A 17,234-nucleotide genomic window follows, 5' to 3' on the forward strand; every position below is an offset into this window, starting at 1 on the left:
ATGTTACTGATGTCGCTGCAGCTCTCTGATGCTCTGTGTAGGGCCCCGTGCAGATTGCAGCTGGTTGAGCTCTGGCTTCCTGCTGCCCTCTGGAGACTCGGTTTTCTGTCATGCCGTTTGCAAGGACACTTTCACGGTGGAGAAAATGGAATGGGGCCTGCCTCCTTTGTGTTGTTGACCAAGTGGCATCAATTAAGCAGAGTAGGGCAATGAATCATCCTTGTAGACTGATCCATTGTTCACTCGTCTGTTCTAGGTTTGCTGTGATAATCCTGAGTTTGACAGTCCTCTGCCTTTCATTGTTTTGTGTGGATAATGATTTTTTTTTTTCCTCAAAGACGTCTCCTTTCATGGTATTTGTGTTGACATTAAAACCTATCTGGCTACCATGAAAATATAAATATATTTTAGAAATCTTATCTACAAGAAACTAGCTAAACTTTGAGAGGAATGGCGATGAAAATAAACATATGACCCAATTGTGCATGCAGGAATGTTTCCAGGCTAGTATTAATCTTAAAAGAATGTGAATACAAAACATTAAGATAAGAAGTCGGAGACCAGTCTCCACCTACATAAAGTCCAGGAGCTCCCTGCTGAGCTTTGCTCGACCAGCAGGTGTAGAAGTTATGTTATTAAATTGATTTAGACCTCATTATTGGCATTTGGACGAGCACTCAGAGGATGCAAGGCATTTTTTTAAAAGGTATTTTAGTGATAAAAGGCTGAAAGTCAAACAGACATTTCTTCTTATTTTTTTGGCATAACTTTTTAAATTCCCCCCCCAGGAACTGTAAATAACCACCACATTTTCCAAATGTGAGTTGAAATGGAGATAATCTTTGCAGCTGTGCATGCTTCTTTGTATTAGCTGAAAGTAAAGATGCACATAGGGCTTCTCTGTAAAGAAGGTGCGGAAACAAATAGTAACAAGTGTTAATTCACGTACACAGAATTTGCGTCTGCACAGCAGGTGAAAATGCTACATTAATGCTGGAAATATCTGTCCTGCTGTGAAGTTTTCCTTCCTTTTTATTACTTCAGTGTTTGGTCTCATATGAATGCACCATACTTATTTGCATGTTATCACAATGGATTCCTCCACATGGCCTCAATAAAGCATTCAAATGAAATGCTATGTGAAACATATTTTGGGTTTCATAGTGCAGTATCTATGTACATAAATATTATTTTTAGTCTGTGTTATTAATTGCTCACAAAAATGCTAAATAAAAAGAATGTTGTTTAAACGTAATGTCAAACACTTCTAATTATAGCAGTTTCAGAAGCAGTGTTCAGTCAGGATCTCCATGAGATTAACTTGAGAATTATCAAGACTGTGTGACTTAGAGTGCTCGACGGCACTAGGTGCTTTATGTGTAAAAACAAATCCCATTAACTTAGTATCTGAAGAGACACAGCGCTTGGCAGAAAACACCCCTCTTCGCAGACTGGAGGTCAGTATGTGTCGAGCAGACAATTAGCGACTACCTCTGGCAAGTCTGATTTAGCCAAGGGTAGAAGTCTTTCCAGGGGCAGGGTGAAATTCAGTTCTACAGGGAAGGACTTAGTTGTCTGTAACAATCAGAGTTTTCTTCCTCTTGCTGCCCCCAGACCAGCCTGACCCATGTTTCAGAAACATGGCCATGGTACCACCACAGAGCTCCATAAGTTGTCTTTGATCAAACGCTTGTTTTCAGAAAGGGACTCAGATCTTGATCTGTAAATGCACAGAGATGGAGAAGCCAAAGCCTTTTGGGGAGTAGCTTCTCAGTGATAAGTACTGTCATTGCCAGAACCGGATCTGAATGTCCAATTCGAATTAGCCTGTTTGCAGTAAAAATGTGTCTTGCCTTGGTCTCGTGGGACTGCAATGGCTGTGTTGCAGCTGGGGTAGGACAAGAGGAGTGCATGCTGCTTTTCATGACCCCAGCTCATGCTGCTGTCAGGCGTTTCAGGTATACGGTGCTGTGTGCTTTACATGTCTTCCCACTGGTTTTCAGCTGCATAATTGTATTGTATTTTCAGAAGGAGGGAGACTAGTCCTGTTGTGGTCCTGAGGTCGGTTGCAGATGTGCTGTATACCTCTCTGGGTGCCTTGGGCTGTGCTCTCCATCTCTGTGGTGTGTTGTCCGTCTGCACTAACATTGCACGCATTGAGGGCAGGGTCTTGTGCCAGGTTTCCACAGGACCTAACAAACAGTGCTGATTGTAAATCCGCCATTTGTTATAAAAGTCACATAAATTTAGCATATAAAATAATACAGTATTATTTGAGGATTGTATACAAAAATCTCTATGGACAAGGCTTTGTTTTGTTTGTGTCCAAATTACTGGCTATGTTAAGAATTTGTATGTGAATAACAGTGAAATCTTGGAAATGTGTGTTCCAGGGATTTACTCTGTTTTGGTTCTCTGTTGGATCTGCAGTCATCTTGTCTTAAGATGTACATTGTGAAAATAATTCCTTTTTTTTTTTTTTTCATGAGAATAATGATGAAAAGAACATACAAAATTTCCAATTAATTTGATAATTTGGTCTTTCCATCCACACAAATTCCCAGTCAAAGCTTGTTCTTCAGGAGAAACTGGATGTGATACATGTCATGCTCTGTTTTGAGCTGTGTATTTGCCTACCTATTTTATTAATGTGGTGTTATCCTCTGAAAGGGTCGAACAAAGGCAGTGTATGAAAGGGATTTTTTTTTAAAAAAGGGAAATGAATGCAGTAAGTGGAAGAAGGGGGAAAGCACATAAAAAAAAAGACAAGCATCACATCAGTCATTTTAAGTTACTCTTCTCGACTGCTTTATGTGGCACTCACATCTTCCCAGTGTGTTTTTCTAATAATGCTTTATGTATTTTACTTCACAGAGCAGGTACTTGAAATCTGTACTTCCGTATATGTGAATCACAAAATGGTTTTTTTTATTTAAAATTGGTATTTTTACACTGTTTTATGCAGCAACGTGGTGAATTGGTGTCCTAGTACTGCAAACTGGCAGGTCAGTAAAGCGTGGTTGTAGTCAGAACGCTGACTGTAAAAGTGACATCATGGAATCCTCGTTCTATTTCAATGATTTCAACAGAACTGCAGTTTACAAGCTAAAATCTGATGCCCCCCCGCCGCCTTCCCTTAACTGCAGTCTCTGGCCTCTGAAAACCCATCTGTTTTTTTCCGTGTCATATATTATCATCAGTAATAAGGGCTCTATGGTCAGAGCTTAGTGGATGCTTCTGTTTATGGTGTGAAGCAGGCGAGCTCCATTTCCTACTTCTCTATATGAGTTGCCATTGCAGAGATTAAGAAAATAGAAACTATTTTTTTAATTACTGTAAGCAAAAATGATGTGCAGAGAAGAATCAAGAGCTGTTTCTATACTGGTACTTCCCTGATCATAATGAGCATTTAAAAATTACGGTACGGTCATGTTTATAAGCAAGCAGCATGGCAAAATCTGCCCCAGTGAGTAAAGATCACATACTCTAGTTACATTGGCAAGAACAGGGGCAGGGTGGTGGGAAGCCCACTGAAGGGCTGTCTGGGACCCTGGCTGCTGGTCAGGATACTTTTTCTCAGTTTTCTAATGCAACGCGTCAGTGTGACCTGTTGCTGGAGAATTTCCTCAGCTGTATACAACTTCCCTGGAGCCTTAAGTGTTGTTGAGTTAAAATAGTGCTGGACTGCTCCAAGATATATTTAAGACTAAGCTTGCAGTCCTATTCCGAGGTACCAGATCCACTGGTGTTCCTTGCATCCGGGTTTTACTGAGTCAAGTTGAAAATGTATGCTGGTGTTTTTAAATCCTTGAAGTGCTTTACAGAGCAATTAGTTTAATGGGAAGAGCAGAGGTAAATGGAGCAGCACATGCGTGCTTGGTTATAGCTCAGTGTAAAGAAAAACAACACCCTGAAGGATGGGGACACAGGTATGTCTTCTGTGAGAAGCCTGCTGCATGTTTTTATCTTGAAATAAGATGACTGTTACAAACTTAAGTGAAATGAATCTTATGAGTAGAAAAATAACCAAGTTGTGCACATTCATGCCTGTCTTTCACTTTAGCATGCACTGCAAGGTTGGTCACAAACCTGGAAATATGTGAATTTTCTAGTTTTTTTTTTTTTTTCTGGAGAGGCCTTTGGGGAACAGTGCACAGATGTAACTTTTTACAGTGAAGTGAAACTAAAGAATTTCAGTCTCCAGATATGCTGTCCCATGCACAGGTACCTGTTACTTGCACATCCGCTTTGTCTTATACTGCTGGTCTTTGGGAATTTATGTTATGACGGCTCAAAAGAGCAAAGCAGTTTGAGTGCAAGCCAGTGGCTTCCTTTGTGGTGTTCCTCTATGAATATTTAAATATTCATCCTAACATTTAAATATTCATCCTAAGAATGTGAGAGAGCAATACCTTAAGTGACGTTTGCATCTTCAGTTTCCGAGGATGCTTGGACAAATGGAAAGCTGGCTCTCATCAGGTGTGATGGATGTATTTTGTGCTGGTATGGTGGATGCTGGAGTAATCTTCTGTAGTCTCCTTCCATTGCAAGGCCAAAACCACTGGCCATTGCACTCCACGAGCTACAGGTTTCTGCTGGAGTGGTCAGCATGAGCATTGCCTAATGGTGACTGCACCTCACCAGTTCTGAAGTGCAGGTAGTTTGCACGATGTAATTGAAAGGAACATTTTTTAATGAACCAAATGGTCAGAGAAATATCTTGCGCGAGTCAGTACAGGATGCACTGCCTCAGTGAAACATCTTGACTGGCTTTGTATACACAGGACACGGTGAATGCTGCATTGGTGCTGGTTGGGGGAGCCTGCAGGGACTGTGCTGCATGTCACAGCTTGGCTTTGCTGGTGGTTACTGGCCTGTCAGAGGCACAACTGTGCCAAAGTAACGCCGAAATGCACTGACTGGCATTGTGAGAGGTGATTGCTGTATTCTTCAGATCTAGTTATCTTCATTTTGCTTATTGTGTTCTCAGCATTTTAGAAAAGTTTATCTTTCAGACCTTCAATACGCAATAAAATATTTACTAATTTAATAAGAAGTTCAAATGAGATCTAGATATGAGAGTAGTCTGGATCCTGAGGAGAAAACTCAATGTCTCCAGACAGTATCAATACCAGCTCCTTAAAGCTGAGCTGGCTTTTGGATGCACAGGTGACCTTGGGGCATCCCTGCAGCTCTGAGTCAGCAGGGAGACTTCAGATTCCTCTCTATGTTGTTTCTGGAGCTTTTACTGGGCAGGAAAAATGTCACTTCAAAAAGCTATGGTTAATGAAGTTGTTGGTGTGCAAAGAATGAATTAGATGAGTTAGCTTTCAAAATATGTGTTTGTTCCTATTCTGACCTAAGAAGTCTATTTTTTGTTCCCTGATGTCATGGGGCCAAACTCTCTCTTTGTTGACTCTAGAAAAAAAGACTGTGATTGTGATGAGGTGTTGGACGCATTGAGAACTGCGTAATTAGAATCTGAAATCATCGCTTAATAGCTTGTCTTCATAAATTTATTTTCCCTCCTTCTGGAAAAAGTGTCGATATTTTAAGCATTTTAACTGTTCCTGCTTATTTTTTTCCTTCCTTTTATGACATAAAAATTCAGTTTGCTGGTTCATTTTGAGCCTGACTGGAAGGATAAGTTTGTTTATTTTGGCAGCTTAGTTGTAGGTCGGCCAAGAGGAAAATGAAAAACTCTAGCCTGTAGGCATTCTGTGTGTGCTTATCTGGAGCAGGGATAACTGTCTCTTTCAGAGTGGAGAATCCACTCTGAGCAGAAAAAAGGCTGAGGAGAAGCTTCACTTATTTATATTTTCTCATTTTGTTTGGTTTTTTTTACTGTATCAATTATGCATGGTGTCTGGAATGTCACAGGTCTATTGTCAGTATTGGCAGTGGCGCAGACACACAAACAGCGAGCTGAGGAAATGGTCTGAAGTAGTTTTGCCCAGCAGAAGTTTAAATCAATATATTAAATATTTGGTTTTTTCTTCTCCTAATCTTTTGAAAAGAACTCGAGACTGTGTATCTTCTATTTGAGTTTTAATCTAGCAGTGAGTCAGAAAACAATAATAATTTATGCAGGCTCCTCTTTTTGGTGTTATAACTCAAAAAATGGCATGCATTCCAGAGGTTTGGGCACAGCCAGCTGGTAGCCTCTACTGTGCTCTCTAACAGCCATCAAGGACAGGTGTTGGTAGGTGTTATTGCTGAGATCCCAAACACTTCAGAGATCTTATCAATACCTGGATGGGACATGTGCAGGATGCAGAGGGAGCCTTGCTGCCACCTCTGACTCCATGAAATGCTGAAGCATCCTCTGTATTCTGTTTTCCTGTGGGTCACACAAGTGCCATCAGCAGTCACCAGAGTGTAGAGCTTTGCACTTGGGAGCTGTCAGGTAAGTTAGGGATAGCTAAATCCTTCTTTAATAGGATTTGTAACACCTGGACCACGCTGTGTGCTACCATTGTGATGTGAGATACTGAACAACTTTTATTTCACAAGTCCTGCGACACTTAATTTGCTTTTGCAGAGTGCAGGGAAATTGAACATTATATTTCATATTAAAACAGTTTAAATATATTTATGAACTTTCTTACTTTGCATCATGCTTTATGTGCTGTTTATCACTGGGGGAGTGAGGGAATTTCTTGTTTCAAAGGATGATAAACATGCGAAATCCTAATTCATTAGGAGTTAGTAAAAGTTAAAATACTATTAAAATACTATTGCTGTTCTGTTAAAAAAAGAGGTAGTGAGAGAGAAGCAACTCGATTGAAAAAGTGAGGGACCTATGTGTGTGGGTTTTTTTTTTCTTGCTCCTTGCCAAAAGGCATCTGTCCTGTCTGCTGAGGGACTTGGGCATTGTTTTTATGTCAGTTCTTTCACAAATAAACTATGCCTTCTGTTATTCTAATCATACAGGTACACTAAAGCCTAATAAAATTCTTCCTTGTGTATCTGAGAGAAAACCCCTATTCTTTTGTTTTGGGAAGGCCAGCGGCTGTGGCTCTGGTGGATTAGCAGATGAGAAGCTTATTCCAGAGAAACAGCTCTTTCAGGAAAATTACTTTGACAGAAAACTCTCATTCATGTGACCAGAATTCACATGCCTTAGCAGTAATTATGGTGACTGGCTTCAGTTAAAAATAAATTCAATGGTAGATTTGGCTTATGCTCTACAGCCGTGCCCTGGCCGCGGATCTGTCCTGCTGCTTGAGGGGAGCAGGGTAAATGCCAGAGGAGGAGTCCGTGATGGGGGTCTGAGAGGCTTTTTTTGCTGGGGAAAAAAAAGAAATCATCCCTCTCCTTTTAGCTTGAGCTCTTTTGGGAGCCAGAGCCATGAGCAGCGGGCAGCCTCCCGTGGAGGTGCTGTGTCTCATGGCCATGCTGTGGGGAGGCCATGGGCTAGTAGACATCAGGCTGGAGCTGCATGGCTTAACACATCTGCTTGTAAGGAACAGTCCAAGGGGGCATTAGGGCATCGAATGACACTGGCAGCGAGTGGCTATGTGCCAGACCAGCTGCTGGTGGCATCACCCCTATGGCATCCCTGTGGCAGGTACCTGGTATGCCCCCACAGTGGAGTGGAGGAGGCTCGACTGGGGTGAAACTCCTGAATGCCCATACTGGAAGAAAGCTTCAATATTTTCTGTTTGTCTTTAAATTGTTAAAGAGTCTTTGAGGGGAAGAGGGGAAAAAAAACTCTGGGAGAATTGATACTTTTTGTGGTCTATTCTTCCTGGCCAGTACACAGTACTCAGCATCATTCCCCGCCTTCTTTTTGTACTTGTAACAAATTCAAATTGTGGATTCAATGCTTTGCTACTGTAAGTTATGTGCCTGAGGGAGCACCTTTCCACTGACTCATGTTTTTCCACTCTTAATATATGTGGTGGGACTGATGGAGTTTTGTGCTTTTGTGCCAGGCTGGGTGGACCTGGCTGAAGGGGAAACAATTTTACTTACTATCTAGTTTATCTACTAGTTTATCTTATTTGGGACTAACCCTAATTGTATTTCCCTTACGCTGCAGAAGTGCCTTTCTCTCCATCCTGCCTCTGATCCCATTGCATCAGAAATGATAGGTCGTGATTAAATAAAAGCAAAATTTGTCTGTGGTGTTTGATCCATGTGTGCCATGGGGACAGCTGGGCGGGGTGGGAGTTTCTGTGTGTATGCTTTCCCATAAAAGTTTGAGAAAAATCGATTTGCAGAATCAGGATGAGTCCCAGTGCAGAATTCATGTGTAAAATGGGCCTGTTGCTGCTGCTAATTGAGCAGGGGAAAGGCAAGGTGGCGCGGGCATCTCATATGGCTGTGCCACTGGAGGATTATTGGGGATGTCCTGGTGCTAGAGCCGACTGCGTGCCCAGTCTGGTGGTGAGGGATGTCCCCAGGGCTTAGTATGGGGAGGTCGGGTGTGCCAGGTGGTGCTGGGTGCCCTGGACGAGCCTGGATGGAGATACCCGAGCCTTGCCTGGGGAGGAATGCGCCCAGCAGATTTTCCCCAAAGGAAACATGAGGAAAACATCTTGTTTTAAGAGAGATATTTAATATGTTTTTCATATTTGGAAAGCAGTTAATGTCTGGGAATGTCCTTTTGCTCCCTGGCCAGCATGATTGATATTACTTTTGATCTTTTTTTTTGAAAAAAATTTAGATTAAAAGTGATTTATCTGCAATGAAAGCAACAGCAATTGCTTGCTCTGTATTAATGTTTAAAGTTTCTTTCTTTGAAGCATTATTTTTGGGAGGGGAAAGTTTTTTAAAATAAACATGTTTCAAATTATTTTTAGATTAAAATACTTCATGGAAGGAGAGCTGAATTTTAGCGTTCAAGCAGTAAACCAGGAAGTCAAGACTTCTGGGAAAACACAGATGTAGAAAGGCTGAGTGAAAATGCACTTTTGACTGACCGAAGGTGATTGAACAGGATGCCTAAGGAGGACACTTCTGTTACTGTGCCCAGGTGGGTTTGTTTGCTGCCTGTGCTGGGGCTCAGCTGGTCGTGCCGTGTCGTGGGTAGAGGTACCAGCTGGCAGGCACAGGCAGGGATGAGGCACAGGGCCTCACCAAAGCAGGGTGGGATGCACCCAGCCATCACACGTGAGAAAGTCTCGCCTATTCTGCTGGTTTTATAAAGTGTCAATAAAACTTGCCTCTACGGCACATCATCACGTATTTTATATAGGATTATAAATACATGCTCAAATAATTCAGAATGTGCCTGAAAAAGTGTGTCAGAATTATTTTTGTAGCTTTTTTTGCCTGTGAAGCTAAAAGCTTCCTTTTTCTAATAATCCATGCCACAGTCTGGCTGGGAACCACCTAACTGCTAAACACAGCTGAAGGTTGCAGGATGGACATCATGACATTTTTAATAGGTACTAATTGTACCAGGGACCCTTCTGGAGTCAGCAAGAGGCACCATGTCCTGAGGCTGGGAACGATCCAGGGCTGCCAAGCCAGCCTCACTCCTGCACCAAAACCAGGCAGCTGCTGGGGCCAAGCATCGCTCGCTCCATGCATCTGGCTGGAATGCTGCTTATGCCTGGCTGCACTGGAGGGGGCAAGAGAAAATCTTGCTTTGGTTCTTTATTTGTCTCAATTAATTGTTTAAATGTTATCTCAGCTATGGTAACTTCTGGAGCTGTGATAACTAGTGAGCCATGGCACCTGTACACGGGGTTTTAGATGCACAGGTGAAAACTAGGGGGTGATATGTGCGGTAAAGATACAGGAACGTTTAGCTCAGATACTCAGACTCAGAATTAAGGTCCAAACAAGGTCATTTGCCGCTATTTAGTTGGTTATGAGGCACGCTTCCCCTTGCTTATGTGCTCAGGGTCATGCCTTGCTAATAGGCTCATTTCACTAACTCCGCCCCTTATTTTCCCACCCAAAACATGCACCTTTTTTTGGGCAGGATCAGCTCCTGGCTGTTGTTTGTTTGGTGTTTGGCTTCTAGCAGTTGTTTTGTCTGGGAGCTGTGTCCATTATCAGGGTGGGCCCTGCAAACCCCTCCTGTTCAGTGTTGAGGCCCATGTGCAGTTGTCTGGGTGATGAGATCTTCAGGTTAGGTGTGATGTTGAGACAGACCAGTTCTTTTTGTGGTGTAGTACAGTGTGGAAGGATGGAGGCAGCAGCCATTATCGCAAATCCCTTACAGGCAGAGACATCACACCACCATTACGACCAGCAGGGCTCCGGCCTAAGGTTTGAACAATTTTGGTACTCATCGTTAGGTACTTACTTTTACACGTTCAATTTTTCAGAACTTCTTTTGAGATAACAGGTGAGTTTTTTTCTTTGCTATTGTTGTAATTTTATGTTTTAAGACTAAATTCTACCTTACAGTAACACTGAAGACCATTTTTATATGATTAATCCTGGTAGACAAGAGTTCTTTTTACTCAGAAGTAAGTTTTCTACAACTGTGTTTGCAGAATGCATTGAGGTAATTATTCACATAGGTATTTTTCACAAGAACAGAATTAAATGCAGTAGACATTTCCGGCTGCGAATGGGGACATTTTATTTGTGGCACTGTACTATTGGCAGTACCTGATGGCCCTTGGACTGGCTCGGCTCAGGTGCTTGGTCACTCTGCTGCAAAGGCTTGCAGGGGAGTGCTGTGGTGCTGTGAAGAGCTTTGTCAGGCACGTGAGTTACTCGGGGTGGGTCTGCCTTCAGACAATGACCTTTGCGAATGCTGCTGGTTAGTTATGAACTTAAGTATTACATGCAAACAGGCTTCAATTAGTTCAAATTGCATTTAATTTAAAATGGTGATCATAAGTAAATTCTCTTGCAGGAGAAAATGTGATTTTTAGGGAAATAAATTTTAATTACACATAAGTAATATTTCAGTCTCTTTCCCCTCAAGCTCTGATGAGCAAGTGCTTGATTTTTGGAAAATCTTAACAAAAGGAGCTTGTGGTCTGTATGTGCCGCTAATGAGATAACACACGGTTGCCAAAATTTTGTATTGTTACCACGTGAAATTTTCAGATTTAGTCCCAAATCGTGTCTGTGGAATGTATCTGATTTGCAGGAAAAGTGGGTGAAAGCTGCCCAGGGTTGTATTTTACAGCTACCCTGGTGCAGGCAGCGGATGGGAGCTCTGGTCAGGGTTTCTGGGGGCTGTGTGGCCGATCAGGTGCAAACCCATCCACAGGTGGAGAGCAGAGGGCAGTCAGTGGTTCATGGAGACCTGGCCCATTGCCCAATCATCTCATTCAGTAGCATGAGCATGCTTCTCCTGTTATCACTTGAACAGGAGTCCAGAAACCAGTGTCTCCTGGGCAGTCAACAGTACTGAATGTCCAGCTGGGTTGCATTGGGTTTGTATCTTTGCTTTTTCTTCTAATTGCTTTCTGCTTGTGGCTGTTCTGTGTCTAATTAATAATAACATATTAAAAAACAAGACTAACCTATTGATTTCATAATGCATGAGTAAGCTAAAAGTATAACCCCAAGTTACTTCTCTCCTACTTATGGAAAATAGACCTGAGTTTTTCATTTTGTATTAAGACTTTTCTTGTATGATAGCATATTATGTACCACATACGTGATTTTCAAAGGAAAAATGATTTCTCCTTCTCATTTGATTAAAGTCTGGGGTACATAACAGAGGTTTCCTTTTACTTACACCTTCTAATATAGTCCTACAGAAAAGCCATTTAGGTGGAAATATTGCAACGGTCTGATTATTGTACAAAATCACTCATGTTATTTTCAGCCTAAAAAGCTGATGTGTGTCCACCCCAGATGGGACAGAGACACCTGAAAGTGGTTCTGCATGACTCGTGTGTATTCCTGCTGGCGAGCTCCTAGGCATTGGCCCTTTCCCAGGGTTTGCTGGGCACCGGCGAGGTGACCATGGCTGCAGAGGGGGAGGCAGGGCTGGGTCTGACATACTTTCCCTCCTTGGACCCAGGGTTTGGTTCAGAGTAAAGAATAAATACTGTTCAGATGCGGCTGCACAGAAAACTCAGTGCAACACCAGCAAAATAAAGATTTAAACTTGAAGCTGATCTTTAGTTAAGCCTTTCTAAAAAAAGCATGTCTAAAGAGATCTTTTACATTTCTGAAGCCGATGTGTGTTACAGTAAGGTCACGTGACTTTCCAAGAGAAGTCATTGGTTGTTTTAATACATGAATAATCTTTCAGGAGTCAATACAGAACCATTATTAGTTTAATGTCTTTCAGAGTTTCAGTAATTGATAGCTTGCTTTAGTTCTTTAAAGCTGAATTTTCTTGCTTGGTATCTGTTCAAATACTTCTTTAAATAATTCAGAGTTGGTTTGATTTCTGGATCTTAGTGCTAAAATAATATCCTTTTAAATTGCTCCTCTGTGCATCGCCAAAAACACCCAAACCACTGAAGGTGGAATTTCAAAGTCAGTAGATGCTGTGATTGTTGTTGAAGGAAGGAAGTAGAAGCCAGTTTTGTGGAAAACAGATCCAGTAGTTTAACATATGCAGATATTGCAAGCTAGAGTACTTGTGGGTGAGTATTGGAATAATTCTAAGTTGGGAGTTTTCTGTGCTTTACCTGTAATTAAAAGGTAGCAGGGCTGCATACATCTGTAGTCACTACTGGTTCTGGCTCCTGACCTGTCAGCAGCTGGAGCAAAGCCAGGGATTTCCCACTCCCCATTGCCTGTGCCTCATAGCCATCATCATGAGCCAGGGCTTGGGGCCGTGCGGAGCTTAGATGGCTGGTCCCCAGCATGGTGCTGAGTGGAGAAGCCCCTTGCTCTTGCGTTCCCCTTCTCTCTTCCCATGCTGAAAGGCCATGGCGTGGTAACTCCTTTGTGTTATTTTACTTTGCTGTGCTGCCAGCATTACCTATCTATGCAAAGTGGTGGCAAGATGGATGATATGGGTCAAGATAAATACCCCTTAAAATGCACAGTATGTGCAACATCCACGTGAGTATTTTTTTCATCCTTTTTACCATGCTCCATCTCTTTTGGCAGAGCTTATTGAGATGGTGCAGGGGATGTGGCTAGTTTGCTCTTCCACTTGGATCTCCTGTACTCATTTCTTGTTCTTGGAGTTAGGCAAGACCCTTGTCAAGGCACTGTTGATAGCCTTGGCTGGCTGATGTGCCATTGCCAGGCTTGGGATGGACTTGCTCTCAGTTGGGTCTGCCCAAGCTTCTTCACCTCCTTAGTTATTTGGTAATAGAGAAAGTGTTTGTGCTTCATAAAAACTGGCTGCAAAATCATTTGGCTTGGTTTTGTTCTGGATGCATGAGCTCAGTCTTGGCTGAACAAGTTTCTCATTTCCTCTGTTGTGGCTGATGCAATTAGGGGTTTTTTTTTGGTCTTATTAGCACTGTATGATGAAGGGATGTGGCCAGAGCAAGCCCATTTATTAAGCCATGACTCACTTGTGAGTATCGAATAGTCCGTGACTCACTCATGCATCGCTCTATGATAGCATCCTTTATCTGCAAGGCTGCTCGGTTGAACATCTGCTGATTTTGATTTGCCTCCTTGAAACTGCCTTGGCATGAAGTTATCCAGGATGAGCAGATTGATCAGCAGCTCATTTAGATACAGGATACGTTTTCTTGTTGTGGGTGATGTTGCTTCAAACTTGACCTCTAGGTTAGGGCAGAGATGTTTCCTGGTTGAATCAACTTTCCTTTGTGCCATCCCCATCGCATACCTGACCTGGATCGACTAGAAGAGTATTTTGAATAATCAAGCACCTCCAGCAGGGTAATATTTTCTGTTTCAGGATGCTAAGAATCTAAACGTTCAGGCTTACCTACTTTGATACCTTTATTTGTTCTTTTCATTTTCAGTGTACAAAACATAACTCTGCTCATAATGAGTTTACACAGCCAGAACTACTCTGTTGGTAAAGGAGAAGATCCTGTCATCTGTTTTTGTTGCATCTGTGTGTAGTGTATTACAACCAACGTTACACAGGATTTTTGAAGTGCTAGTTATATCTAGGGATGCTTGTGCAGTTTCAGAAGAGATGTTGTGCCTCTTGTGCTGCTCACCCACCTGGGGCTTGTTTCTGTTATGCTTTGGGGTTCCTCTCTTGTCACAGCCTTTGCTTCTTTGCACTCTTAATGCCATAGGCTCCATCTTTTTTTAATTAGAAATGCTAGGCTGTTTTTATTGAACCTGCAAAAATACCTCCAATATTTTACCCACATGCCAGTTTTCTGTTTAAGTTCCTATTGTCATGTCCAGAGTGCAAATAAGATCAGGTATCAGGACAGTTCTCTGAAGAATAGTCTGTACATTTCTGTCCTGAAGTACCTCAACATTCGGCAACTTGATTTTTTTTCTTTTTTAAAATTTGTGTGTCCCCGTTTGCTGCAGGCAGGGTGTCTCTTGGTTTCACCCTAAGTGCTTTGGCACCAGAGACATCTGTGCTTCAAATCCCCAGGGAGCTAAAAAACATATCCTAGAGATTGTTAAGAGTTGTGAGCACTGTAAATAAGAGCAACAAAAGCAGAGATATAGGAAACAGATGTCATGGCTTCCAGTTTTAAGCTCAGTGACTGTTCTGGTAAATTACCTTTGACTTATTAGATACAAAAAGATGCTACAAAATCTCATCAGACTTGATGTTGCTGCCTCAGATGGCAGTGACTGGGTCATGAGCTGTAGAAACTTGAAATAGCTTGTAAGAGTTGTATTGAATTTGGTGAAAGTATGGTCTTTGTGAATGGCAAAATTCACTGAAGGAAATATCAGTGAAATCTACTTGTCTTCCTAATAGGAATATGCTCCATTTCTAGAAAAAAAGGAAATAAAATCCTTTTTGGAAACTTTGGAAGCACCTTTTTAGAGTGTGATGCGGATCACCTGTGTCAATGCGTGTGCATCTCTACAGGCTCCTCTCCCAGTGTGAAGGGAAATGCACAAGTTCTGCAGGGAACTAGAAGGACCTGAAAGGTGGTATGATGTGTGTGTGGTCCATTTTAATGCCTGTAATTGTGCTGGAATGTCCATTTCACACGACTCATCCTTTTATTCCACCAGGGTCATTACTTTACATCCCTTAAAGCTGCCATAAGTTTGTGTCCTCTGTTGTTAAGATCAGGTTAGTGCAATGTTCGAAAGACCTCTGCTTTGAGGGTAGGAGGAGAAGAAAACTTTTCTTAACAGGTAATATAATTATACAGCACCCAGGTTTGATAAATCACAGTTAGTGTTTAGGATGCTGAGTTGTGATCAATGCTTTGGCGAATATCAGTTATGTGGTTCAATGATTTTGAGAATGGTTATTGCTACTATGCTTGGGTGTGAAAATATCTCTTCTGTCACATGCACTGTCTTTATGAAGTATACAAACAGGGGTTTTCATCTGCTTTCCATTTACTGTTACATTTTGTTGTCTTTGCCATGGGCATTTAAAACTGAGATGTTCTAAAGAGCCCTGCATGAAACTTTAAAGAGACCGGACCTTTCATCTGCGCAACAGCAGGACACCAGATAGATGAACAAGAAAGAAAGAGAAATTGTTTTTGAAGCAATAGCAAAAAAAATAACAGTAGAAGCAATTATTTTATGAAAGGTTTATTTTCTTTCTTCCTTTTTAAAGACCTTTCCTCAGTTGAAGTTGGCTACCTTCTTATGTATGTTTGATTTGTGGTTTTCACAGGGTCCAAATGAAAAATGTCAGCTGGAAGATGTGTATTGTTAATGAGCAATCACAGTGGCACCAGTAATTTCAGGGAATTTTGGTGCTCAGAGAATTACAAAACTCTAGTCTTCTATCCTTGGAATAGGCACACATTTCTCTTTCACATCTCAGTCTGTTCCTTGACTACGGATAGATCTTTTCAAAGAGTAAGGATGGAGTTAGTCTTTGTTTGTCATGTTCTTCCTTTTAGTGAAATAAATTGTGTTCCTTATGATAAGGAGCTAGATTATGATCCATCAATCCCCTCTTTCAGGCCATTAAGCAGTAATCTCCACTTAGGTTGCTTTGGTTTGTGTTGGTGACCTGACTGTGAGATGTTCAATATTGCATTGCTGGTTCCAGATCCTTTCAACTCACTCCTGTTTTTGATTAGTTTGCCTTCTACTGAATTATCTCCTGCCCGTCGCTCTTCTCCCCGCTGCGAGATGTTGCCTCTGAGGTGATGGAAGTTCTTGCTAGTGCTCCAGTGGATCTTGGCTCTGGTGGCACTGCCTTGCTTCACATGTGCAGACAGAAAATAGCTTCAGTTTTAATTTTGATGGTGTTCTTGTGGGAAGGAAAATAAAATTCCTCTCCTTGTATGTTTATTGTATGACAAGCTGGGAACAGATTGCAAATATCATTGGGTTCTCCCAGAATTGATTTGGAGCAGAAGAAAAGTTTAAGTAGAGAGCAAAGCCACCAGCTGTGACGGCACGGAGTCACAGGAAGGAAAGTAATATACAGGGCTGGGACCAACAGCTTGGCTGGTCTTAACTTGGATGCTGATAAAAATGTTATTCTGGAGGAGCAATGTTGTACAGAACATGCAGGGCTTAAGATACCATGTTGGATAGCTTACTTAAGGATGAGAAAAACTTGGAGAAATCGAAAGTATAAATAAAAATATCTTGTATTCATCAATTTCAAACATATATACCTTGTATTCATTAAATAGGCAAATGGGCAGAGAAGGGTTTCTGTACTGCCAGTAAATATTGAAGCTGGGATCTTGTTTGAATTAAGATGATGTCTGCTGGGTGAAGGAGATCTACGGAGATATATAAGGCCAAAGCTTCCAGCGGTCCATACTGTCTTCCCTGAAAAGCATATTTATATCTTCCAGACTAGTAATTAATCACTCGGTAGGATTTTTTGGGACGTGCATTCACAGAAGATCTTTTTGTACTGCCAGGAACCACAAAGCATGGGCGCAATTAAAACTCTGATTTAATTTATTACGTAGAGGCATGGAATGGGAATGTTTTAAGCAATGTTGACAGGGCAGGATTTCAGAACCACCTATTTTTTTAAAAATAGAAAACAAATGCTGCTCCTTACAAAAATTAAATTACATTAATAGCAGCTTTCTAATACACTACTGAGAAAGGAAAATAAAAGTTTTGGCATTAATTAAGATGTGAAGAAATTGTATAATTTTTAGAGAGACTACATTTCAAAGTTGTCTATTTATAAAAATAAAAGATACAGCCTTTTGTTGAAATGCACTTTAAAAGCTCATGGCTCTCTTGAAAAATAATTGCTGAAAAGGTTTCGTATT

General features: G+C 41.5%; 1 long non-coding RNA gene across 1 annotated transcript in view; it reads left to right on the forward strand.

Annotated features, from left to right (window-relative positions):
• The window catches only part of LOC128853466 (uncharacterized), an 82,484-nt gene that overhangs the window by 14,121 nt on the left and 51,129 nt on the right, over window positions 1-17,234 (forward strand). Inside the window, exon 3 of the long non-coding RNA XR_008451997.1 lies at window positions 8,808-8,980. This is a non-coding gene — a long non-coding RNA (uncharacterized LOC128853466). The remainder of the gene's footprint in view (window positions 1-8,807; window positions 8,981-17,234) is intronic.

This window comes from Cuculus canorus, chromosome 13 (assembly GCF_017976375.1).
Source record: "Cuculus canorus isolate bCucCan1 chromosome 13, bCucCan1.pri, whole genome shotgun sequence".
NCBI lineage: Eukaryota > Metazoa > Chordata > Aves > Cuculiformes > Cuculidae > Cuculus > Cuculus canorus.